Source organism: Callorhinus ursinus, unplaced genomic scaffold (genome assembly GCF_003265705.2).
Source record: "Callorhinus ursinus isolate GAN/ISIS: 27379988/994484 unplaced genomic scaffold, GSC_fseal_2.0 scaffold4, whole genome shotgun sequence".
In the NCBI taxonomy this organism is placed as follows: domain Eukaryota; kingdom Metazoa; phylum Chordata; class Mammalia; order Carnivora; family Otariidae; genus Callorhinus; species Callorhinus ursinus.
In genome coordinates this window covers 38,120,436-38,147,836 of record NW_027397066.1, presented here as the reverse complement: position 1 = coordinate 38,147,836, position 27,401 = coordinate 38,120,436, and the positions used below count along the sequence as shown (strand labels likewise).

The 27,401-nt window shown below is 36.8% G+C and overlaps 1 protein-coding gene across 7 annotated transcripts in view; it reads left to right on the top strand.

Annotated features, from left to right (window-relative positions):
• The window catches only part of GABRA2 (gamma-aminobutyric acid type A receptor subunit alpha2), a 125,289-nt gene that overhangs the window by 76,985 nt on the left and 20,903 nt on the right, over positions 1–27,401 (top strand). The window lies entirely within an intron of this gene.

Here is a 27,401-nt window from a genome sequence, read left to right as displayed (position 1 = left end):
TTGTTTTTAGATGGACAAAGATGACATTTGTATTTTAGGTTAGAGAGAGAAAGGGAAGAAGAGAAAGAAACCCCTCATTCACTACCACTAGTGTGTTTAATAACAAAGCTAATTCTCTTGATTCAAACCATGCAGGGGGCGGGATTCAGCCTCTCCCTCAGTTCCCGCCCCCCCATGCGCACTCTCTCTCATAAATAAATAAAATCTTAAAAAAAAAAAAACATGCAGGGAAATGACTGCTTTTCAGATGAATGAACTAGGCTGAGCACATTTTGTGCAAAGCAGATTGTCTTTTTGTGTTTGGTACCCTCATTCATTTAGGTGAGTTTTATTGAGAATCTGGTCTGTTGTATATTGCACCAAGCCCTAGAGCTCAAATACATGTAAAATACAGTCCCTACATTCAAGAAGTTAAGTATAGCGGAGGGCAACAGAATAGGCAGAAAAGATAATGGCAACACAGATTAATGGGTTATACAAGAGGTACATACAAGTTGTTAACAAGAGAACAAGAGAACTGATTAAGTAGCTTAGTTAACATTTGAGCTAAGTCTCTTTCTTTTAAGTTTTTTTTTTTTCATTTTAATTCCAGTGTATTCAACATACAGTGTTATATTAGTTTCAGGGGTACAATATAGTGACTTAACAATTCTCTACAGTACTCAGTGATCGTCATAAGTGTCCTCTAAATCCCCTTCACCTATTTCACCCCTCCCCCCACCCAACTCCCCTCTGAAAAGCTTTATTTTAAATGAGTAACTTCAGTTAAAGTTATTGGGCTTAAGGCTTGAAGGATGAGTGGGAGTTTCTCAGATGAGATGGGGTAAAAATACTAACCTAAAAAGTCGATTGTGCAGTAACATCAAGGGATGAGAGCACTTAGTGTGTTCAGTGACAGTGAGCTGTTTCAGTGTCAGTGTAGATACATTAGACAGAATCGTAGTTTGAGGCCTAGATGAGAACGGCCTTGTAAGCCATGCTAATACAATGTACCTTTATCTTACAGGCTATAGCAACCCATTTTAGTATTCTGAAGGCATAAATATGTAAAACTTTTATAACAATGCCTGCCATGTAATACATGTTATATAACATTTCCACTGAAAACTACCAAATTTTGCCGAGAGAAATTAAAGAATACCTAGTTAAATACCTCATTAAATGGGAAAGACATCCCATGTTCATGGATTAGAAAACAGTACTATTAAAATGGGAATAATCCCCAAAGAGATCTATAGATTCAATTCGGTACCTGTCAAAAGTCCAGTGGCCTTTTTTGGCAGAAATGGAAAAAGCCAACCCTCAGATTCATATGGAATTATAAGAGGCTCCGAATTGTCAAAACAATATTGATAAAGAAAGACAAAGTTGGTGACTTCACACTTCCCAGTTTCAAAACGTAGTACATTACTTACTACATTAATCAAAACAGTGTGGTAGTGTGATAAGGATAGGCATATAGATCAATAGAATAAAATCAGGATAGAAACAAAATCAAACATTCATGGTGAATTGACTTTCATCAAATGTGTTAACATTTTATGGGATTTTCAGCAAGGATACCAGCAGCTTGATGATCACCACATTCAAAGGAATTAAGTCGGACTTCTACCTCACTCCAGATATAACAATGAACACAAATGGATACAAAACTTTAATATAAAATCTAAAACTGTAAAGCTGTTAGGAGAAAAATATGATAAATACCATCTTAGATCTAGCAATGGATTCTTAGATTGGACACCAAAAGCATGAGTAACAATGCAAAAATAAATAAATTGGACTTCATTAAAATGGAAAACTGTAGTTCCTCAAGGCACATTATCAAAAATGTGAAAAGACAACCTACATACAGGAGAAAATATTTGCAAATTGTTTATCTGATCAGGATTTAATATCCTGACTAAATAAAGAATTCTTAAAACTCAGAAACAAAAAAACCAAAAGCTAGATTTTTAAAAAAGGGGCAAAGAACTTGAATAGACTTTTTTTTCCTAAAGAAAGTATACAAATGGAATACAAGCACATAAAATGATATGAAACAACCTTGGACATTAAAGAAACACAAATAAAAACCACAATAAAATACATTTCACACACACTGGGATGGCTCTAATAATAATAATAAAATAAAACAAAACAAAAGACAAGAAATAAGTGTTGGTGAGGATGTGGAGAAATAGAAACCCTTATATATTTCTGGTGGGAATGTAAAATTTTGTAACCTCCAGGGACAGTAGTTTGGCTGTTCCTTGAAAAGTTAAACACAGAATTAATTCCCATGTGACCCACCAATTCCGCCTTCAGGTATATATCCAAGATTAGTGAAAATATATGTTCACATGGAAACTTGTACACAAATGTTTATAGCAGCATTATTCCTAAGAGTCAAAAAGTAGAAACAATCTAGATTTCCTCCAGTGAATGAATGGATAACCACAATGTGCTTTATATTTACAATAGGATATTATTCACCCATAAGAGTGAATAAGTACTAATAGCATGCCACAATGTGGATGAACTCCAAAAACATCATGTTAAGTGAAAGAAGGTGGACACAAAAGGTCACATATTGTATGATTCCTTTCATAAGAATTATCCAGAACAGGCAAATCCATAGAGACAGACAACAGCTTAGTGGTTGCTAGTAGATGGAGGCAGGGGAAATGGGGAGTCATTACTTAATAAGAATAGAATGTTCTTCTAGGGTGATGAAAAAGTTTGAAACTAGAGAGAAGTGGTGTTTGGCAGAGCCTTGTGAATGAATAAATGCCGCTGAATTGTACACTTTAAAATGGTTAATTTTATACTTAATGGATTTCACCTCAGTGAAATAATTTTAAAAAGTCATGAGTTGAAAAAAAAAGCAAGGAATGAGCACATCAAACCTTTCCCAGGATTTAGACTCAGAAGTATCTTCTCAGATATCTACTTCAAAAATTGCAATTTTTTTAATCAAAAACCAAAAAAAAGGTGTGGCCAAAAATAAAAGAAAATTTCCATTCAGATGGTTTAAACAATAAAATTGCATGATTTTCAGAGCACAAATAATACAGAAGAAAAGTTTTAGGAAGAAATTATACAATTGATGTTGAATTGATACTCCAGAAAGATCTAAATTTATACGTAAATATATAACAAGTCCGATAAAATAAAATGAAGCATTTGTTTAATAAAGGTTGTGAAGAAAATAAAATATTGAGGCAAATAAAGACAGAAATTTCATGATATAAATCACATAGATGCATGTGTTAAAAGAGGCCAATAGTAGTCTATCTAAACACAGAGGAGAGATAAATAGATGAATAAATATTTAACTTTGAATGAATAGAATGTGTTAGTGTCAGGGATCCTAAGTTGTACAATAACAAATGTACAAAAGTTTTTAAAGATTGGTTATAAAAGTAACATATATAAAATTAAAAATCCAGGCAATATTTGAATGTGTAAATTTTATATGAATTATTTACAATACAGGTGTAAGGATCCAAAAGTCAGATTTTCATATTGATTGAAACCAGTAGGTGGTAAGAGCATTTTTAGTATTATCTCTACCAATTATTCTGTGTAAAGTTTGTAATAAATATAATTCCATGTGAGTGTGTGTATGTGTGTGTGTGTGTGTGAAACAAAAATCTTACATCTTGCCTGGAATGGGCCTTGAAAGCTGCCCATCCATTCTACTCCACACCTTCATCACATCTTTCACTGTTTTCTGCCTCTTTTTGATTTGAACATCATCATCTGACTGATACACAGCAGTTACCTCAGCCAAATTTCTACCCTCTTCACATTTCTCTCTCTGAATTCATAGTCAGGTTTACAAGCTAGTGAGAGATCATTAAATCATCTGCCCTCCTCATGCTTGTAAGGCTTTCTGTGATGGATAACCCACCCAAGTCAAAAACGACTACAGTTAAGAAATTAATATGCCTCGAGAGACAGATGTCAAATTTTTCAACCTTTGAGATCTGGTTTCATGCTCTGAACAGAAAAAGAAAGCAGAGGAAAAGAGATGGTAGGCATAGGAGTTGAAATTACAATGCACATCCCTTGATATCAGAGACTTTGTTCCATTATATTGGGTTTTATCTATTCAGTTTTTTGTATATTGCATTTATTTTGTGGCTGTGGAACCTGCTTGATTTTTTTCAAGGATCTTTCTCTGAAGGGACTGCCTGTGTATCTTGTGATGATAAAAGCCTCCTTTGGCTTTTTCTGGGTGTTCGTGACCAATACATTGAACACTAACAAAATACTTATGAGCATCTATTTTTCAGCACTGTTGTAGATGTTTGGGGTAGTCCCCAAATAAAAACCGAATAAAACTGTCTTAATGATGAGGTAACTGCCCTCTGTTGTCAATAGTATAAGAAAGCACTTGGGAAACTTTTACCCTTATACCTCGGGTTTTGTGCTTTCAAAGCTCCTGTGAGCAGATACTGCATTTGAAATATACCAACCTCATTTTGTGTTTGTGTAAACATATATATTCCCTCATTTTGTGAAATTGGCCCTGGTTCTTTTAGTTGATTAACAATCCTCAGCACTTCATTTAAATGAGAAATAATCATAAGGAATTTGCCAATTATTATCTCCATATTTGAATCCAAATCATTTTTCAAAATTTATGGATAAGTTTATGAATATATGATTAAGTTTATATATGAACACGTGAATATATGAATAAGCTTATGTGTAAGAAGTATGTACTGGTATTTTTGTCTTAATATTATATTCAGCACGGAATAGAGAATTTTAGCTATTTAGAACTAAAATCAGGGGCGCCTGGGTGGCTCAGTTGGTTAATAAGCATCTGCTTTTGGCTCAGGTCATAATCTTGGGGTCCTGGGATCAAGCCCTGTGTCAGACTCCCTGCTCAGTGGGAGCCCGCTTCTCCCTCTCCTTCTTTCCCTCCTCCCTGCTTGTGCTCTCTCTCTCTCTCTTAAATAAATAAAATCTGTTTTTAAAAAAACTAAAATCAAATAACAAATATCTGTTAGGGTTTAGAGTTTGTCAGGTAAAAGAGTACAGGAAGTTCAAATGCTTTTTATTTCATGCATCGTTCATGGCATATGCAAGGGCCTTACCTAGTTATCTTATACGAATTTTGGAATAATTAAAACTCCAAAAGGGGTGTGTTTTGATTGCTCATTTTTCTTCTTAGTTCTATAGATTTCCACTATTAAGTTTGACTGTTTATATCAGGGAATCCCAAACATAGTGGCTTGAATATATGAAGTTTTTTTTCCATGTAAAAGAAATCCACAGGTAGATGGTCCAAGACTAGTGTGGCAACACTATGGGTATCAGGGACTCAGTCTCTGTCTTTCTTCTTTGATATCCTTAGCATGGAGTTTTACTTCATAGGCCAAGAAGGCTGTTGGTGCTCCAGCTATCACATTCATATCCAGGAAACAGGAAGGAATAAGCAGAAATGTCAAAAGACCTCTTCCAGCTCTCTGTTTGCCATTAATAAGCTTTCCCAGAAGTCCCTCCCAGTAATTTGTTTCTATATCATTAGCCCAGCTTGGTCTGATAACTGAGACTTTGAAAAATTGCCATCTGGAATAAATTCAGTGTTCTAATATTATAGATGAACTAAATATTGGATTGGTAGTTCGTGGGTTCTGCTACCATAAGAAAAAAATAGTCGTTTGCTATAAAGGCCATAAAATTAAGAACACATATTCTGGAACCACAGTATCCTGGTTCAAAATCTGGCTCTGCTATTAATCAGTTAGTTCACTCTTGGTAAGGTTTTTTTAACCTCTTTGCACCTTAGTTTCACCCTTCGCAAAATTGGGATGATAATATCTCCCTCGTGAGGTAATTTATGGAATAACCACACACACACACACACACACACACACACACACACACACACACACACGGAACACTTAGAATAGTTCTGGCACATAGTACTATGTAATTATTTGTTACTATTATTACTATTTATCACCTACTACTAAATTTTCTCTTTCTTGTCAGGATATGGCCAGTCAGATCTTGTTTTAATTTGAGTAGCAGTAATGTCTTCCCAAGGTGGCATATTTCAAGAGTCTTGAACTCTGTAAACCTCTGGGGAAGACAGATCTGGGCAGGAATCCAGCTTCTTTGACATATTAGTGTTTGGTTTGTTTGAAGGGAATTCAGAATCTTTCCTATTCCTTTATTTAAGTGTAATATGCTCGTGAATGTTCCAAGTCAAGCTGGCTTGCACCTCCTTGTTAATTTCATTCTTAATTAACCATGAGCTTGTATAGGTGTAGACAAGAAACACATCTTAGATGTGCATCCCATCTCAAAGTCCCATAATTGAGTCTTATTGGTTAGACAGGTTCACATTCTCATCCCTGATTCAACTTTCATGGCCACGCACACAGTTATTAGCAAGGCCACTCCGTGGGTCAGTGGGTATTGTCAGATCCACTACACAAATGGAGAAGGAGTAGTTCCTAAAGGAAAGAAGAATTGCAGGCTTCTATTAGAAGGAAGTAATTCTTCGCACATCCTTCCTCTGCTCTTTGTATCTCATTTATATCTCATTTAGCTCTGTGATGATGACCTTGATTTCTCCTTCACTGAGAAAACTGAAGCAACGAGAAAGAACCGCCCCACAATCCCGTAGCCTCATCTATTCAAGCATCTACACTCACAAACTCTGCTTGACTGCATTTCTATAGGATGCTGACCCTTCCACCTATGTACTAGGATACATCTCTTCTCAGCTGCTTTAAGGACATCATTCCAACAAACCTCTCCATTCTCTGTAATGTCAGCGGTGTCTGCTATCATTAATCATCCTAAAAGGAATACAAATACGGTGTTATTTTCCCAATCCTCAAATCAAATTCCCATGACTCTACTAAACCCCTGGCTTCCATCTCATTTGGTTGCTCTCCTTTTCAGTAGTTTGACTTGGAAGAGTTATGTTTATTTACTGTCCTAAAGTTTTCTTCTCCTCTGATCTCTCAAACCTACTCAAATCAAGCTTTTGGCCCCAGTGCTCCACCAAAACTACTCCTGTTGAGGTCCTTGTCATTGCTAAATCCAGTGGCTGATTCTCAGGTCAGTTTACTTGATCTAATAGCAGCCTTTGACTGGGTAGTTTCCTCCCACTAAATGCGAAGACATTTGTTGGAAAGAATTTCTGCATTTGGTTTCCAAGATAGCCACATACTCTTGATGTATCCCTTACTTTTCATACCTTCCTAGTCTCCTTTGCAAGTCCATACTCTTTCCCAGACTTAATATCAGAGGGCTTCAGGCTCAATATTCAGCCATTCTCTTCTCTGTATTTTCTGCATTGGTGACCTCATCCTTTATCATGGCATACTACAATTTTTATGTGATAATTACCAAATTTATAGCTTCTGTCCAGACCTCTTCCCTTTAGACATCTTCATCCATGGTCTTCTTACATCTCCACTTGGATTTCCAGTGTACATCTCAAACTGACCACGCACAAAACTGAACTTTCGATCCTCCTCTCCTCAAAACTGGTGACCTTGCTTGTACCCTAGACCGAACCACCATCGTTTCTCTCCTTGATCACTGAATGTCTTAGTCTGCATGGGATGCCATGACGTAGTACCACAGACTGGGAGGCTCAAACAACAGAAATTTATTTTCTCAGAGTTCTAGAGGCTAAAGATCCAGGATCAAGGCCCAGCAGGGTTGGTTTTTGGTGAGAGCTTTCTTCCTGGCTTATAGATGGCTACCTGCTTATTATGTGCTCACCTGGCCTTCTTTGGTGTATGCACATGGGATTGAAGCAGGGGAGATAGAGAGAGGGAGAGAGCTCTCTGGTGTGTCTTATTATAAGGACACTAATCCTATTCAATCTTATTGAATCAGGACCCCGTCCTTACAGCCTCAGTTAATTTTAATTACTTCCTTAGAGACTCCATCTCTAAATATAGGCACACTAAGCATTAAGGCTTCAACATACGAATTTTGGAGGGATGTAAACATTCAATTCGTAACACTGCACTAGACTTTTTACTGTTTCTTGCTTCCACTCTTGTGGGACTTTGTTCCCAACATGGTAGCTATTGGGATACTTTGAAAATGTAAGTCAGATCATGTCATACCTTTTCTCTAAACCCGTTGGCTCACCAGTATACTCAGAGTAAAAATGAAAGGCCCTTCAGAGGTCAAGAAGTCCTAATGCAGTATGAACTCCCTCTACCTCTAACTCTACTTCTGCTGCCCTTCCTGTCTCTTTCCCTTCCCCTAACATCCACACTGGCCTCTTCCTTAGGAACATGGTGGTCATTCACTTATGCACTTTGTCTCTTCTCTCTGCCTGGACCTTTTTTTTCCCCAGATACCTGTGTGGCTCATTCCTTCCATTCCTTAAAGATTTTCTAAACTCTCATTTTTTCAAAGACTACCTAACCGTCTAACTTAAAATTATAACTGCTTCCCAATCCTTTTTCTGTTCCCCAGCCTCTAATTTTGTCTTCATTGCACATATCATCTTTGAACATGTTACAGAAAAATATTTTTTACATAATTTGTCTCCCCCTCTAGAATTTAAATTTCACGAGTGTGGCTATTTTTGCTTCTTTTTTAAAGTGATAGAAAAATAAGTAAGTTAAACTGAGATAATAAGTAAATACAATTTTTTAAATAGCTAAATGATAGATAAATAGATACATATATTTGCAAGTTCAAAAGAGGTAGATTGGCAAAAGCAAAATCATATAAACTAAAAGGTAGTTCTCTAATTCTTTAAATTTGGAGGTTGGAGGACTATTTCCAAAAGAAGTTTGAATGACTATTGGTAAAAAAAAATAAATCAGTGAAAACTATCCATTGCAATTAGCGAACTGTGTTTAGAAGGAACACAGTGCAGAGGGCTGCAATCATTCTGACATTAATTGTAAAATCAGGGGGTTTCCAAAACTACCCTCAGGTTTGATAATTCCCTGGAATTTACAGAATATACTGAAAGCTGTTACACTCACAGTTATGGTTTATTACAGGGAAGACATACAGACTAAAATCAGCCAGGGGAAGAAGCACATAGAGTGCATGCAAAGTTCAGATGCAGCACTTCCATTATCCTGTTTACATAACCATGGACAACATTACTTTCCTGGCACTGATATGTGACAATACATACAGAGCATTGCTCACCAGGAAGGCTTACGTGCACCTTGGTGTCCAGAGTCTTTGCTGGAGCTCTGTCATAGGGGCATGATTGACTGGTCTTGTGGGTATCTGTTTCCAGCTGCTTAGGAGGTTAAGCTGATGTGGCCTGCTTAATAAACAAACAAACAAACAAACAAACAACCAAAAAGACCCCACAAAACAAAACAAAACAAAATGAAACAAAAACACCCTAAATCTAGTTGTTACTGGCTGGCTGGCCCATAGTCCCCAGGCAAACTAAGCCACTCCTCTCAGGTGTATCATTCCAAGGCTTCGAGATTACCTCCCAGAAGCTGAGGGCAAAGGCTAGACCTCTCTCAGGGTAAGGTTAAAATTTTTATTAAACATACAGTATACATTATGAAACCAAATGTTAAATATCTAATTATTAAGTTGTCATTTTGTGTTATCAATATATCTGTTACTTCATGTCTCTCATTTTCTCCCTCTCTTCCCACATTCTTACCTTCCCTTTATCCTATTTTCTTCATATTGTTGAATTCTCTGAACATTTAGGGCTCGCTTCGGCAGCACATACACGAATTCTCTCAACATTTAGTCCTACTGTGCCATATTCCTTTCCTCTCACCAGCATGTCCAACAAGTCATTTAATATTAGAAATATCTTGTTTACAGTGGGATTGGTGAGTGAAAAACATGCTTTTTCATTTAGTTCTAGAAAGCAGTACACAGAATGGTCTCTGTGAACCTGGCATATGAAACACAGCTACATACTGAAGGTGGTCATAAAATTGGTACATAAGAAGAACATTCCACTAAAACTTTGAGAGACCAGTCATCTGTCGGGCAGAAAATTCCCTAATAATGAGGGGGTTGTCGCTTAATAGAATCATGATCTGAAGTAGACTGGATCTGAATATAAACTTTTTTTCCTTAATAATAAAGCAGCTAACACTATTGAGTGCTTACTTCATGTTTGGAAAAAAATTTTGCATCAGGAACAAAGAGAGCTGTCAGGTCCTGTCTCCACTTCTAGATTAAGCAAGTGTGGAGCCTTTCTAAACGTGATTTTCTCCACTGTAAATGGATGTAAAATGTGTGCCAACTACCTCATCAAGGTGCTGAGAGGATCCATAAAACAGCATGTGCACAGGGCTTATTAAATCTTAAAGTAAACACAGACTTTCATTGTATACTTTATATATTCAACAAACAGCAAGTTTGAGTATTTCCTGAGAACCAAGGGTACTGTAGGATAGTCTCCGAATCCAAGTGATGTGTGTGTGTGTTTCTTTCTTGAATTCAAATTCCTTTAGCCAGAGCTCATAATCTCCAGTTCCACCAAGTTTCAGCTACTTCCCATATTTGTATACAAAACCATTCTCTGAACCAGCTGCTGAATACTATAGGGTTACATAGGACATAAAAGATGATAGATATATTTTACATATAGAATATATCTTTTATTGGCATAATATATGTATATATAATTGTGGGCACATATTTATATGTATAGATGCTAATAGTTTTCATTTTTTAAAAAATCAGAAAATTTGGTGAAACGGACTCCGTATTCTTGCATGACAGCACGGAAGTAGAACTGAGTATCGGTAGCCCCTTCGGACACGCAATCTCTAGTCTGCCACAACCCCGGCCATTCCCTGTTGCCCACCTTACCCCTGTGAATCTTCCCCACCTAGTCCCTGTGGACACTGGAGTTTGCAGCCTATGATCAAGGCATGAATTGATAGGAAAGAGCATTTCATAAGAACTGGACAAAAATCAAAAGCAAAGCGAAAGAAAGTTGAACTCACAGAAACAGAGTAGAATGGTGGCTGACAGGGGCTGGCAGGTGAGGGGAATCGGAAGAAGCTGGTCAAAGGGCATAAATTTTCAGTTATAAGATGAATAAGGAATGGAGATCTAATGTGTGACATGGTAGCTGTGGTTGATACTACTGTATCATATTGAAATTTGCTGAGAGACTAGAACTCAAGTGTTTTCACTGAAAAAGGGGGGGGGAAGGTAAATATGTGAGGTGACGGGTGTATTGAGTAACTCTCTGGCATGGATTCTTTCGCCATATATATCAGTTCGTCACATGGTACACTTTAAATACGTTGCAAGTTTATTTGTCAATTGTACCTCAATAAAGCTGAAAAAAATTAAAAAAAAGGAGAGAGAGAAAATCAGAAAATCTCTTGGACCAGCCTTGGAAGGAAACATAGATGGTTTTAATTGTAAAAAATAGCGAGAAGGCGGCATTGGGAGTAGAACGCCTGGGTGGTAGCAGGACATGAAACCAAGGAACGGAAAGCAGGTGCAGGGCATGCACAGTCTCTGCAAAACGCATTCCAGATCCCTGCCTTCCACAAGGCTTGGGCTGCGGAGTGCTGACGGGAGACACACCCGGCATCCCAGAATTGACTTTGGCACAAGGTAGCACATGCTAATCAGCAAGCTGCCGGCCCACCAGCCGCCCTCCTTCCTGCTGTCAGAGACACATCCCAGTCAGCCGCTGCCAATTAGGAAAGTGATTGAGGCAAAATACATTAATAAACCATGGCAAGGAAAATTAGAAAGCCTTGCTAGTTCTACTCTGGAGGCAGATTTAGAAGTTGTTTCGGGATTCTAGGTGGCCTGGTTAAGCTTGATTGATGAGAATGAATTATTAGTAAGGGCATGGGGGAAAAGAATTAAAAATGTATGCTAGTGTTTTGTCTTTATTTAAAAATTTTTAGATTTTGTCCAGGATGTGCAAATATCACTTCAATACAGTTATAACCATTCAAGTCACGAGGGCAGGTTATCCAGTCCTGTTTTCTACACTGAAATCTCATAATAATGAGAAAAAAATTTATATAATAGTATTTATTGAGCACCATCTGTTGGTCATATACTTTCAGGCACTTCAAATTTACTCATTATTTAATTCTGAAAACAAAACAAAACTCCAGTTGGGAAAGTTGATTATCCCCCCTTTTCAGACAAGAACATTGGAACCAGAAGGTATAAGCAACTATTTCATTATCAGACAGCAGGTCAGTAACAGAAAGAATTTGACCTTGCAGCTCTCTGACTCCAATGCTTTCGCGTGTTCTGCTGCACTGTTATGTTGTCAACCTACTTTCTCCTTCTTTTCCCTTCTTGTTTTAGAGCTTGAAGTTAGAAATAAGCTGGGTAACTGCTTCTTACACGGGTAATTTCTGTTTGAGAGTCAGGCTTATTAAAGATAGATCAGAACTTGAGGGGAACATTCAGATTTGAATTTGCTAGTTAACTGTTAGGATCAGCAGCTGCTTTTTGAGGTATTCCAGATTCCATGCCCTGAAATTGATGCCATCTGATTATGGTACAGCAACTAATACATTAAATGCCTTTTCAAAGTTCAGTCTTTCCAGGTGTCATATTCTGCATTTTTAAGCAAAATTAACCCGGTTAATTCAGGTTTTTAAAAGTAGAGCTTCTTAAAATAGCATCACCTTAGTCATTAGAAACTCCTGTTTAATCTTAAGCGAAGAATTTGATTATTGTTTTTGACTGCAGTCTATAAAACCATTTCTCTATGATTTACTTTGTCTTGGAACTCATCTGTGAAAGTTTGATAACCTTATAGTGTATGTGAGAGAGAATCCAGGTGTTTCAAGAGGAGAGTTGTTTGGTTTTGTTTTATTTTTTTTGTAAATATAATTTTTTTCTTCCCTTAAGCTTTGAAATAACAAAATGGAAAATAATGGCTTTTCTACTCTGATTATTTTACTGTTCATACAGGTTTAGGTCATTAAATATTTAGTTTCACTGTAGCAAAATTTTGACTGCATATTTAATCTTAGGTAAATAAATAAAACTATTATTTATTTTCAAATATCCTAGACTTTCAAGGAAATGATTTCCATTTGGGTGACTTTTTTGTGATAAAATATTTTTAATAATGCATTATTCATCACAAATAACCTAATATCTTCCCTGTTAAATCACCTTAAGGAACTATAAGAAATCACCAAAACTATTAACATTTGAACAGCCACCCTACATTTTATGGCAATGCAATTGCAAGACCGAAATAGTAAAAGGATTTGGTGACAATGGAGAGTTTATACAGGATAGTGTTTTATGTAGTCTCCTATTCTTTTATTGTCTTATTGTCATCATACGGAGTAATTATTTTCTTTTAAACTCATGAAATCAGAATCTTACTGTTTTAGTTCAAGCTTCTTCAATGAAGGACATAGACTGGGCGGCTTGTAGGCAATTAGAAATTTATCTCACACAGTTCTGGATGCTGGAAGTCTGAGACCAGAATGCCAGCATGGTGGGGTTCTGGTGAGGGCTCTCTTCTCAATTGTGGATTTTGTCAGCCTCTCATTTTTCCTCACGTGGCTGAAGGAGAGTTAGCTCTCTGGCCTCTTCTTATAAGGGCACTAATCCCACTCATAAGGGCTCCACCTTTATGACCAAATCACCTCCTAAAGGCTCTATCTCCATCACATCGGGGATCAGATTTCAACATAAGAATTTGAGGGGAACCCAGGCCATGCAGCCCCTAGTAACTACTATGACCTTTAGCAGTGACACCAGACAGGAATTTCTTGGGTAATGGAGTAGAGTTACAGGGATCCCAGAGTGATGCTCCTGGAAGGCTGCATTCAACTATTTTTAGATCAAGCCCTACTTTAATCCAGAACTTCCATCTCATTCCTGACATTATTTGAGCTTAGATGTGAACCATGCTAGGTTTCTTGGAAGTTACCTCTCAAATGTAATAGACAATGAGTTATGGGTAGTTCTTACAAGAGATTGGTCTTAAGTCATAATGACAGTAGTGAATCGATTTGATAGCAAAAGGTTATCAAAGGAGCTCAGTCATTCCCTTTTAGAAACCTAGGAATAGGGTAGTTCAGTCATGAAGAAGATGATCGGTTTAACAAGACCAGCAATATGTGGATCCACTCTGAAAAGACTCAGGGCTTTTTTGGAACAATGGAAGGATGGAGGGTGATCCAGTTCAAAGCTTTCCTTTCTCTTCTCTTGTAAGCTACGTTAGGCTATTTCTCAAGGTAGGAAAGGAATAACTAAAATAAAATAGCCCGAGGCTTTCTAGGCATCCATTTAAGCAGTGTAATCCCTGTGTCTTTTGATTTTACTTAAACCACCACTAGATGGGACTCTTGCATCCTTGGTTTGGATTCTTAGCTTCTTTATCCACACTTCGGGGGCCTAATAAACTCAGCAATAACGAGGAAGCTATAGCGCTCTTTATTTGACAGGTTCCAAATGGCACATTTGCATATATCATTTAACGTTCAAGCATATAAAATATATATTATAATTCCCATTTTAGAGATAAAGTCACTGATGCTGAGAGAGAGAAAGAAAGAGAGGGAAGGGAGAACTTTGTATTTGTTGGGCAATTCTATGTGCCGGGCATATATGCTTGTGCCATCCTCCCAACATCTGTAAAAACTATCATTTCCATTTGGCAGATGGGGGAGGTATGGAAGCTTAGCAAAACCACCTAACTGCTGTGGCAGAAGCAGAATCCAAACCCTTGCCTGATTTTAGTGCATATTTGTCTGTGGATAGCCACTTCTCAAGCAATCTAAACACTTTAATGCATGATATGACTTTAAAGTTTATTAGGATCTTAAGGGCTTCAGCAGTAGAATGCAAGGGTTAGATTCTGCTGATACTGGACCTACATGTCCGTGATATGGACATACAACTGACTGCTGATAGGCAGTATAATTTAGTAGTATGGACTTTTCAGACACGCTGCTAAGTTTGTATCCCACTTCTCCTACTTGATAAAAATATGATCTTCAGTAAGAGGCTCAACTCACTTGGCCTCAGTTTGCCCAACTGCAAATGAGGATGACAAAAATACCTATAGTAGGCACTTCTCAGTGACACTTTTTATTATCCAATCTAGAGTAATATAAGAATGTAAGACTTATGTGCCAAAGATATATGCTATCTTTACATCACATTTATATTACAATGTTCTGATTAAACCTCTGTTTTATTTTAAAACTTACTAGATTCTGAACTTGTATATTCCTTCCTATAGAACTATAAATATGCTCCATGACTGTTACTGTTAAATTTGTAAAATTTGTTTTTTCAGTGAACCAACAGATAATGAGTATTCACTCTTGCCAGAATCTGAGTTCAGCAGCAGCATTTTATTATTTTTATTTTTCTTTCTTAAAGATTTTGTCTATTTATTTGACAGTGAGAGAGAGAGAGGGAGCAAGCACAAGCAGGGGGAGAGGGACCAGCAGGCTCCCCACTGAGTAGGGAGCCTGATGCAGGGCTCGATCCTGGAACCCCGGGTTCATGACCTGAGCCAAAGGTGGACGCTTAACTGGCTGAGCCACCCAGATGCCCCTCAGTGGCAGCATTTTAAAAAAAGAGACACAGTGAGCCACATGGCCACAAGCCCCTCAGAGTCATGGAGAGGTGAGACAGATGTGTAAATAAGTAAGTGAAGTAAAGGATCATGGGCGCCAAGAGAGAAATATATTAAAATAAGTTAAGAGCAAAAAGAAGAAACAATTATATCTGAGGAAGAATCCTTCAGAGAAGTCCAAAGGGAAGAAAAATCGAGTCAAGTCTTGCAAGTTAGCATTATGGAAAAGGACATATTCTAAGCAGAAGGTACCTAATTATCAAAAGCAACATGAAGCATATGGAGAACAACCAATTATTGACTGGTATATCTTAAGCATGGGATTCATTTATTTGTGAGGATGGTTGCATAGGTAGGGCCGGTTCATGGATAGCCTTGGATCCCAAGCTAAGGTCATGGAAACTGCTTAAAAGGTATTTTAGCAAGGGAGTAAAATTGACATACTCGAGCTTAGGGTAGAGTATTATGAGGAATATTGGATAAATAGATTGAAATGGTATGAATGATACAGGGTGATTGTTAAGAGATTATTGGCATCATCTGTGTGGGAAATAATAAAAGCATAAAATAAGACAATGAATATTGGTGGAAAAGGCAGTGATAGATTTGAGAGGATACTAGGGAAGGAAAATCTGCAGGACACAGTGAATCTGAAGGGGTGAGAAATGTAGTCATTGCAGAATACACCTAGATTTCTAATTGAATGACTAAGTAAATGTAATGTTATTCCCTACAACAGAGAATTATGGAAGACATAACAGGTTTTGGTTCAGGTGTGAATGTTTAAAATTTTTTGAGGTTTCTGTAGGATTCATCTCTGTCAGATTACTATAAAAGTTTTCTCTGGTCTCCCTGTACTTAGTCTTACCTTCCTCCATTCCATTCTATACAGTGCAGCAAGAGTGAGCTTTCTAAAACTCAGTTTAGTTATATAACCCTCTCCTGCATGAAACCATTCTGTGACTCTACATTGCAGCCACTGACTGAAACTTTATAGATTTTTATTGAGTCCATGTAGAGATATTCAGGAGGTGGTCAGATATTTGGGACTGGAGCTTATGAGATATATCCTTGAAGATCTTCAGGGTATGGGAGAAGGTTAGGAAATGGGCAGAAATGATATTGTCAAGAGAAAGCAGTAACATAAGAAGAGGAGAAGAGCAATACATTGCGTTGTGGACTATGAGCAATTCAGGGACCCGTGGTGAAGGACGCCTACAAAAAGAATGCAGGAAGAGTGGTTAAAAGATGGAATGTGCATGGAATGCTAGTAGCTGTGCAATCTCTACTGAGATGGGACCAGGCTCTCTGGAAGTGGGGCTGGGGACTGCCTTGATGCTGCAATTGCCCAGCAAGCACATTGACATGGCTAGCAGTGGGCCAATGTCTGCATGTTTAGTTTAGTTTTAGTTATCAGATAGTTTGGCCTGTTAGAGAGTCAATACAAAACACTCCTCTCTTCCTTTCCTAAATTTTCATAGGAAGATTTCTGGACTGTCACAGGCCTGCATCTGTCAGAGATGATTCTCTTTCAGTGAGTCACAGAATACTAGAAATTTTTATTCTAGTAGGGTACACCAAATCAAGACTACCATTCTTTGCCTCCCTTACTGTAGTTGTAGTTGGATGACTAGTTCTTAAAGACCTAGGAGTAAAAAATTAGGTGTATAATTTTCCCTTTGTGGCCTTCAGCTCAGAAACATGCCCCTAAAGTGAAAGGGTGTGGCTCTCCTCCCTTCCCATTCTGTTTGCTAGAATGCAGATCAAGTGTTGGCAAGCCCTCTCAAACCTCCAGAATATGGGCAATACCTTAAAAACAGCAGAGGAATAAGAAAGAGGAAGCCTAGGTCTTTGGTAGCAGGGCCATCATGGCCTTGGATGTCTTATACCAAAATTTTCAAATGAAAGTTGGGGGCTTTCATTGTATTTTATCTGCTTTCCTATCTGCTCATCGCAGAGAATTGTCTTTACCTGGTGTTTAGCTTAATACCTTTTCTAAGATGTAACTGTAATGTTATATATATTTACACATATATTTTATGTGTCCACACTAAATATACTCTATATACACACTCTTACATATACAATATTTTGAATAGGGTTGTTTAGCGCACAAAATGTTTACATAAAAACTCTTGCAATGGTCATACTTTGCTCTAATCTTAAATATTACATGGCATCCATTTCCCTAGTCATTGAATTCTAGAAAAAATAGCTGGCATCAGGCTATTTTTATGTATTTATGTATTTAGCTCCAAACACACACAGATATACCCACTCATTTCTGTGTCTATATCCACACAAATAGTTATTTGCTTCATAAACTGTATTTGTTAATTCAATTTTGAAAATATGTGCCAGGCACTATGCTAGATATTTCAGATACAAAGTGAACAAGAAAGATATGATCGCTACTCTCGTAGAGGTTACAGCCTGTTTGAGGAGGTAGGAAGGTAGACAATCGCATATATTATAATATGTAATATTCTGGGAATATGCAAGGTGCTCTCTGATAACATGGAGGGGGCGGGGCACTCAATCTAGATTTGGAATATTAACTGATCCTTATAGCTTGAGGCTCCACTCCTGATTCCCTAGAGTTCCTGAATATTCATATACATTTTCATGTATGTAATTCACATTCATAATGATTGCAAATAAATTTTAGTCTATATCCATGAAGGTTTTTAACCTATTACTAATTTAACAGTTAGTGTACATACATGTTAAATTAGGGTCAGTACCATTACTGTACAAACTTTCTTCTTACTTTCAATCTTAAAATATAATTTTGATTTTAACTACGGTGAAAATATTAAATAATTAAATAATAACTTCTTAGGTAATAGTTCTGCCAAAAAATACAATCAAGCCAGTTGGTGTGTGTGTTGGCAGGGGGCAGTGTGTGGAGAATATTAGGCAAGCTGATTGAATAAATCAGGTACAAAGGTTTAAAAACTTGGTTGAATTCTTGAATTTTTCTATTTTTCACGAGTTATTTTAAAATGTTGTAGATAACAGCAATATTATAGCAATACTCCCATATTATAATTCATTTTTATATGCTTTCAAAGTTCCTCTTCTAAGATTCAGCTAGCAGGAACACGGTGGATTGTTAGAGCACCTATGTTTCAAATTTAATTATGCTGGCCAAATTCAGAGATCTGTGAATTTGCCTTGTTGACTATCAGTCATTTGCTGACATCAGTTCCAGAAGGTTGCCTATATTATATTGATTGTGAAATATTCCCCAGTTTTTCTGATGATCTGTCAAACTCAACTACCCAGAACAGTACCAGAAATTCAGAAGTAGAAAAAATAGACATTTGACTAATAAAAAATCTTGTTATAAAAAATCTTGTTATCAACATCAAGGCACTGGGCTTCAGGTTTCAGCACTGACATGTGAAGAGCTTGCAAACTGTCACTTTCATCCTTGCAACAAGAAAAAGCTGAACAAACTGAAAATTAAAGACTTTTATTGCATTTGTAAGAGAATCAAGATGACAGGCAAACTGTCATCCCAAATTGTGAAGAAACAGGCACATTCGGAAAGACACAGCTAAGATTTTTTTTCTTACCTGGAAGAGATGCTGCTTAAAGCATCATGCACTGGTAGAGGCACTTAAATGCTCATTTTGATGAATTGCTGGAGACGGAGTAAGGACATCTTCCATGAAACTTATCTTCTGTCTTCACACCTTGCAGGTTTCTTTCCATTCCTCTTTTTTTTTTTTAAGATTTTATTTATTTATTTGACAGAGAGAGACACAGTGAGAGAGGGAACACAAGCAGGGGGAGTGGGAGAGGGAGAAGCAGGCTTCCCGCGGAGCAGGGAGCCTGATGTGGGACTCGATCCCAGGACCCCGGGATCATGACCTGAGCCGAAGGCAGATGCTTAACGACTGAGCCACCCAGGCGCCCCTCCATTCCTCTTAAATGCCATGTTCCCTCGCGTCCCTGGCTTCCTGTGCATATTCTTTCCCTAGTCTAACCTTATGCTCCTCCCTTGCCTGGTGACTGCTTTGACTTTTCCCCTTATTTCCTTAGAGAAGCCTAACTCAAATTCCCAGTCTAGGTAGATCACCCGATTACAGTTCATCATAGACCTTGCCCCATTGTGATGTTAGGTTTCTTTGTGCTCTTTTAAAAAACATCTTTTATCTTTTTTGGTTTTGATCACATTCCACTCAAGCTCTACCATGTACAGCACAAAATGAGGACGAAATGTATACTTGCAGTAGAAAAGAAGGAATAATTTTCTTATGGTTATCCTAATAAATTAATCCTTATCAATGGCAGATCATTGGAGAAGTAGTTTCCGTAAATATTTATTGATTCATTTCAAAACTATCTAATGACCTCCTACTCTCTACTGAGCACCCTTTTACCACTGGAGGAGAAGACAAACAGGGCTCTACTCCATATAGTTTCCTGGGGAGATACAGTCATGTAAACGAACATAAAATTCAAGAAAGAGACAATTTGATAGAGGTATGTGTAAGACCAGATCACAGATGCCTTTAGGGGTGAAATCCTGCAGAATGAGCAAGCTGCGCTGTATACTGCAGCCTTAGCAGGATGTGCGCTCCCAGGGTGCAGGAATCTTTGCTATTTTGTTCATTGGTGTGTTTCCCTGTGCCCACAAAAATACTTGGCATTTAGTAGGCACTCAATAATTTACTTAGGGAAGAAATAGGAATTAGCTAAGTTTAAAAAGAGGGATTAGTAAGAAGGAAAGATCTGAGATAGAGAAAACAGTATGTTGCCTAGACTGACAAATTACCCAAACAGAAAATATTCATGTCACTGCAACTTCAACCTCTAATATTAAAATGGCTTTAGATCGCAGGCACCTGGGACCTTTCACTGAGAAAGGGGCTTCAGGAAGAAAAGGATTGAGTAGAACGATAATGAGTTTTAAATTTATTAAATCCAGGATACATTCAGGTAAGCAAAAAGAAAAAATATAATCCTTCACAGTATTGTGCACATTAAAAGTACCCTTTCAAACACTTTCTTCTAGATTATAATTGATAGTTTCTAAATTCTTACAAATTTTAAATTAATGGAGTTTGACTTAATTTGGTTTTATGACAAGATATCTCATCTAAGTTGTAATTTGTCTCTAGCATGAAGTTTCAGTGTTTTTATCATTCAGATGTAGCACAGTTATGAGTTAAAATTGCAACCTTAAAAATAAAATAAAACTGTAACCTTTCATAGTTCACTCATACTCTATTTGTGTTAAAAAAATCTAGCACTTGTATTATCAGAATGTCTGTTTTTTTCTGCCATTTCTAGCAGTAACCAGCAGGTGGTATCAAACAATTTTACATTTGTGTTCTATGGCAGTTTTTGTGCCTGTTTGGTTTCTGAGACTTCTAACTTCCACCCCACACCCCAACCACAAACACGCATGCACAAGCATTTGATGGGGATAAAGGTCTAAAGGAGGATTGTATTTTATTTTATTTCATTTATTTTTTAAATTAACATATAATGTATTATTTGTTTCAGGGGTACAGGTCTGTTCATTTCATTTTATTTCTCTGACTTAACTCTGTCTTGACTTCGCTTTCAGGGTAATATTTTTTTGCACATGCACTGAGATATCTTTTTATAATAGAGGCACTGCTTTATATGCAGTAACTCATTTGGTCACTATATCAACACTGTAGGAAAACACTATTCTTTTTTTTAAGATTTTATTTATTTACTTAGGAGAGAGAAGCGGGTGGAGCACACGTGTGTGCGTGAGCAAGGGGAGGGGCAGAGGGAGCTGGAGAGAGAGAGAATCTCAAGCCCGATGCAGAACTCCATCCATCTCATGATCCTGAGATCAAGACCTGAGCGAAAATCATGAGTCTGATGGTTAACCAACTGAGCCGCCCAGGCGCCCCGGAAAATGCTCTTCTTAATCCTCACTTCACAGTTGAGGATACTGGAGAATGTCCCCAAGATCACAGGATTAAGATTTAGGCATCTGGCCATGGAGCTCACAATGTCAATCTCTGTGCTGCAATCACTTCCCCTGATTTGATTTTATTCTCCTGGAGCATATTTGCACCCAGCACTTAGCATTACCTCACTTTGGCGCTATTTGCTTGGCTAGGATGAGTCGAGGTTTTGGCACCTACACCTCAAAATAAGAAATATTAATATAGAATAAAACCAGAATATCAAAGAGCTGTATGCGAGATACTGCCTGTGTATGGGGAATGGTCACGTATTTCAAATATGCATAGAATTTTAGTGCTAAAAGCACTTTAAGATACTTGACTTTTATTTTACTGAAAAGGAAACTGAAACCTCCCAAGGAGGCATTGAGCTATGGCAGTCACACTGAGGAGATAAGGAAAGAGACAATTTGCTAAAGAAATGTGGGAACATTCATTTTTGGAGGCCCTAGTAGGTACAGAAAAATGCCCATTGTTGGGGGGGACGGGCATGTGGAAGGTCTGTGAGCTTTCCAGGTAAGTGCACCTCTTTATTTAATGCCCAGCTTTTCTATTATAGTGTGATGGAAACAGGCAAAGCTGAACTAGCAGGCAGAAAAGCTGGCGTATGAGAATCACATCCTTCCAGTGAAAAGAAAAAAAGGGGAAGGAGGAAAGAGGTAGAAACTTAGAGTCAATGTTAACAATTTTATTCCCAAGTTTACAAAATCAGATGAAAGAAAATAAAATTTAGATATGGGGAAGATTTGAATATGGTGAAAAATAGCCTCATAGTAGATAGATTGATATTGAAATTGCTATAATATTTTATTGGTTTGAATGGCCAGAACCAGATCTAATTTTAAACTAGCAGTGTAGAATTAGAATCATGATTAAATTTATGGCTTGCCATAATTTGAACTTGCATTTTTTGATAGATTTTCTTTAAATTAGCATTAATGTACCCATCAGTCACTCCCAGAAATTCACACTTGAACTGCAAATGAATAAGTGTCATCAAGTAGCCCTTGTTTAAATTAAAAATTTTGTATTTTTTTTTCTTATCACAAAAGCAAAGCAAGTTCACTGTAGGAAAAAAAGAAAAAATGGATTCCCTTCAATGTTAATTTCCCAAAGTAACTAATACTACCATCTTAGGTTATATCCTTACAGATTTTATCTTTTCATGTTTTTCTGGTAAAATACCAAAGAAATAAAACAATAAAAAAATCAGTCATAAGTCCATTTTATATTTAATCCATCCAAACCATAAAATACCTTCTCCCCACGGTGATAACTGAAGTCTCCTTTTTTTATTTTATTTTTTGTTTACTAAGTTTATGCAGGTATATCTATACTGATACACAAATCCAAGTGCATATATTTTCATGAAAATTGAATCGTGAAATGCTTTGAAGTGAAATGTATTGTAGATAGATTTGTAGTCAATGAATAACCCTGCTTAACTCTTTGTAATATTGTTGTGGTATTACTAGTGTAGGTAATCAATAACTTATCAAACTATTTCCCAATCAATGAATATGCCAGTGTTTGCCGCTGTTTTTACTTTTACAACTGTGTTCATGTAAAGAGCCTTGTGTATCATTTATCGCTATACATTTTCCTGTTGTCATTTCAGTAGATAGATTTCTAATAATAGCAGTAGTGATAACAAAAACAAGAAGAATTAAAATAGCTAACATTTACTGAATACTTATAGTGTGCCAGGCTTTGTGCCCAATGCATACTTAACCTTCACAACACACCTCTGAAGAAGGTATAGTTCATAATTCTGTTTTGTAGTTTAGGGAAGTAATGAGAATAGTTGAGGAACTTGCTCAAAGTCACATAAACAGCAAGTAACGGAGCCAGGATTCAAACCCAGGCCATCTGACTGTGAGGCCATCTGAGGACATAGCAACGCTATTAACCAGTATCTTATACTGCTCTGCCCCATCTAGAATTGCTGGGGCTTGGGGTAGATACCAGCAAAAATGGTGGAGTAAGACATTCCAACTGAAAGTCTCCTGGTATTAGGGGGAGGAAAGTGGAGTTCCTTCAGAAAGTATTGTCATCACTTTATGGTGTCTTTCTGGAAGACATTTGCAAAAAGCTTGACTTTGTATATTAAATCCTGATTCAGAATTCCCTAGTGCAAAAGTTGCTACGGGGGAGATGCCACTGAAAGCATTTACAGGCAAATGTTTTCCTTGCTTCTGCCTTTGCTTCTGTAAAAGCAAACACAACCCAAAGCAAAAAGAAGGGAATTAATACAAATTTGACAGAGATCAATGGAATAGAGAATATAAATAACATTAGAGAAAATCAACACACTACCCTAGAGATCAACAAAATTGACAAGACTTTAGCTAGACTGACCAAGAAAAAAGTGAGAAAACTCAAAACTTTAGGAAGTAAGAGGGGACATTACTACTGACTTTATGGAAATAAAAAAGATTCTAAGGGAATCTGTGAACAATTGTATCCCCCCAAATTAGATAACCTAGAATGGGCCAATTCCTAGACACAATAAATTACCAAAAATGACTCAAGAGTCTGAGCAAATGTACAACAAATAAAGCTATGAAGTGAGCAACAACAAAAAATCAATAGAAGTCCAAGGCCAGATGGCCTTGCTGGTGAATTTGACCAAATACTGAAAAAAGAATTAACATCATTCTTTCTGAAACTCTGAAAAAATAAATGAGGGACCTAGTTGACTCATTCTGTGGGACCATTTACCAAGAAAACCAAAAACAGACAAAGAAATAACAAGTAAAAAAACAAAAAACAACAACAAAAACAACTCTACAGATCAATATCCCTTAGATACATAGATGTCTTCAACAAAATACTAGCGAACTGAAACCAGCCACATATAAAAAGGATTACGTGTGATGACCAAATGGGATTTATCCCAGGAATGAAAGTTTGGTTCAACATACAAAAATCAACCAGTGTAAGCAACAAATTTATGGGGTATGGAAAAAATACACAATCATCTCAAAACACTAAAAAACAAAACAAGACATCCTTTCATGATAAAAACACCCAACAAATTGGCATGAGAAAAGGACTTTCTCAACCTGATACAGGTGGATAGAAGAAAACCCCACAGTTAACGTCATACTTAGAGGTGAAGATTAAAAGCTTCTGTGCTAATGTTAGTAACAAGATAGGGATGTCTGCCTTCATCAGTTCTATTCAACATTATACTGCCAAGTTCCTAGCCAGTGCAGTTAGGTAAGAAAAACAAAAGGTATCCAGTTTGGAAAGGAAAATTTGAACTCTATTTACGGATGACATGATTTTATATATAGAAAACCTTAGTAAACCACATAAAAACTACTAGAGCTAATACATTCAGCAAAGTTGCAGGGTACAAGGCCAACACAAAAAATCAGTTGTGTTTCTATACACTAACAATGAACAATCTGAAAAGGAAATTAAGGATATATTTCCATTTATATTAGCATCCAAATAAAATACCTATAAATAAATTTAAATTTAAAGGTGAAAGACTTGTACACTTGTACACTGAAAACTACAAAATGTTGCTAAAAGAAATTAAAGAATCTCTAAATAGATTACATATATATGTGTGTGTGTGTGTGTGTGTGTGTAAATGATAAATATGTATCCCATGTTCAGGGATTGGAAGACTTAATATAGTTAAGATGGTCATCGTGTCCAAATCGTAGCTTAAATACAATACCTATCAAAATTCCAACAATTTTTTTTGCAGCAGTGAGCAAACTTATGATAAAACCACATGGAAATACAAGGGACCCTGAATAGCCAAAACAGTCTTGAAAAAGAATAAGAAATTTGGGAGATTCAAGCTTCCCAATTTCAACACTTACTCTAAAGCTATAGTCATCAAAACAGTCTGAAATTTGCATAAGGATCAATGTGCAGATTAATGGAATAGAATTGAAAGTGCAGAAACAAACCCATATATCTATGGTCAGTTGATTTTTTTTAAAGTGTTTATTTAAATTCCAGTTAACATACAGTGTAATATTAGTTTCAAGTGTACAATATAGCAATTCAACAATTCCATACAACACCCAGTGCTCATCACAAGTGCATTCCTTAATCCCTGTCACCTATTTAACCCATCCCTCCACCCGTCTCTCCTCTGATAACCATCAGTTTGTCCTCTATAGTTAAGAGTCTGTTTCTTGGTTTGTCTCTCTTCTTTTTTTCCCCTAAGCTTGTTTGTTTTGTTTCTTAAATTTCACACATGAGTGAAATCACATGGTATTTCTTTTTCTCTGACTGACTTATTTCTCTTAGCTCAGTAGCTCCATCCACTTTGTTGCAAATGGTAAGATTTCATTCTTTTTTATGGCTGAATAATATTCCATTATATATGTATATGTATATATATATATACATATATATATATACACACACACACACACTGCATCTTCTCTATCCATTCATTGGTTGATGGACACTTGAGCTGTTTCCATAATTTGGCTATTGTAGATAATGCTATAGATACATACACACCAATGTGTACATACACATACACATTGGTGTGTATGTATCCCTTTTAGTTAAGTGTTTTTGTATTCTTTGGGTAAATACCTAGTAGTGCAATTGCTGGATCATAGTGTAGTTCTATTTTTAACAATTTGAGGAACCTCCATATTGTTTTCCAGAGTGGCTGCACAAGTTTGCATTCTCACCAACATTGTAAGAGGGTTCCTCTTTCTCCACATCCTCGTTAACCCCTGTTGTTTCCTGTGTTGTTGAATTTAGCCATTCTGAGGTGATATCTCATTGTAATTTTGATTTGTATTTCCCTGATGATCAGGGCTGTTGAGCATGTTTTCGTGTGTCTGGTGGCCATGTGTATGTCTTCTTTAGAAAAATTTCTGTGTCTCCTGCCCATTTTGGGGGTATTGAGTTGATAAGTTCTTTATATATTTTTGGATACTGACCCTTTATCAGATATGTTGTTTCCAAATATCTTACCCCGTTCTATAGGTTGCCTTTTAGTTTTGTTCATTGTTTCTTTCACTGTGCAGAAGTTTTTGTTTTGATGAAGTTCCAATAGTTTATTTTTGATTTGGTTTCCCTTGCCTCAGGAGACATATATAATAAATTGCTATGGTATGGTCTGTTGATTTCAACAACAATCCTAACACCATTCAATAGGGAAAGAAAAGTCTTTTTAACAAATGGTACGGTATAACTGGCTATCCACATGCCACAGAATGAATGTGGACATCTGCCTCACACCATACATAAAAATTATTCCAAAATGGGCCAAGACCTAAATGTCAGAACTAAAAGTATAAGACTCCTAGAAGAAAACATAGGCCTAAATCTTTATGACTTTGGATTAGGTAACAGTTTCTTTGCTATGACACCAATTTGTAATTCTTATTCAGAGAGGATGTCCATTGCCCCTCAATACTACCATAGTATAAATCTTTTAAAGTTTGCTAATATTTTGCTGACTATATGGTTTTAAAAAGGTATGTCATTATCACTTTGTATTTCTTTAACTGCTAGTGAAGTATATTTTCATATATTGATTTGTCATTTGCATTGCTATATTGTGTGTGTTTGTGTGTGTGTGTGTGTTTGTGTGCGCGCGAATGCGCACGTGGGCATGTATATAGGGGTTGGAGGAAGATATGGTTTCGGTTGTGGGTGTGTGTGGTTGTATCTCTCGTGTCTTCTATTTAATTATTCTACTGTCCCAAATTCTCAAAATAAAACATCCTCATGATCTAAAACCTTTCAGTTTGATGCATAAAAGAGCAATGTGTTTCTGTAGATGTGTTTTTTAATATTGACTTAGCAGCAGGTGAACTAAGTTTATTTTTCTGCCTTTTATTCCTACTACTACCATCATATTCCTAGATGCACTCATGCATGATTAAATAGAATTATTTTGCTCTTTTGAATTA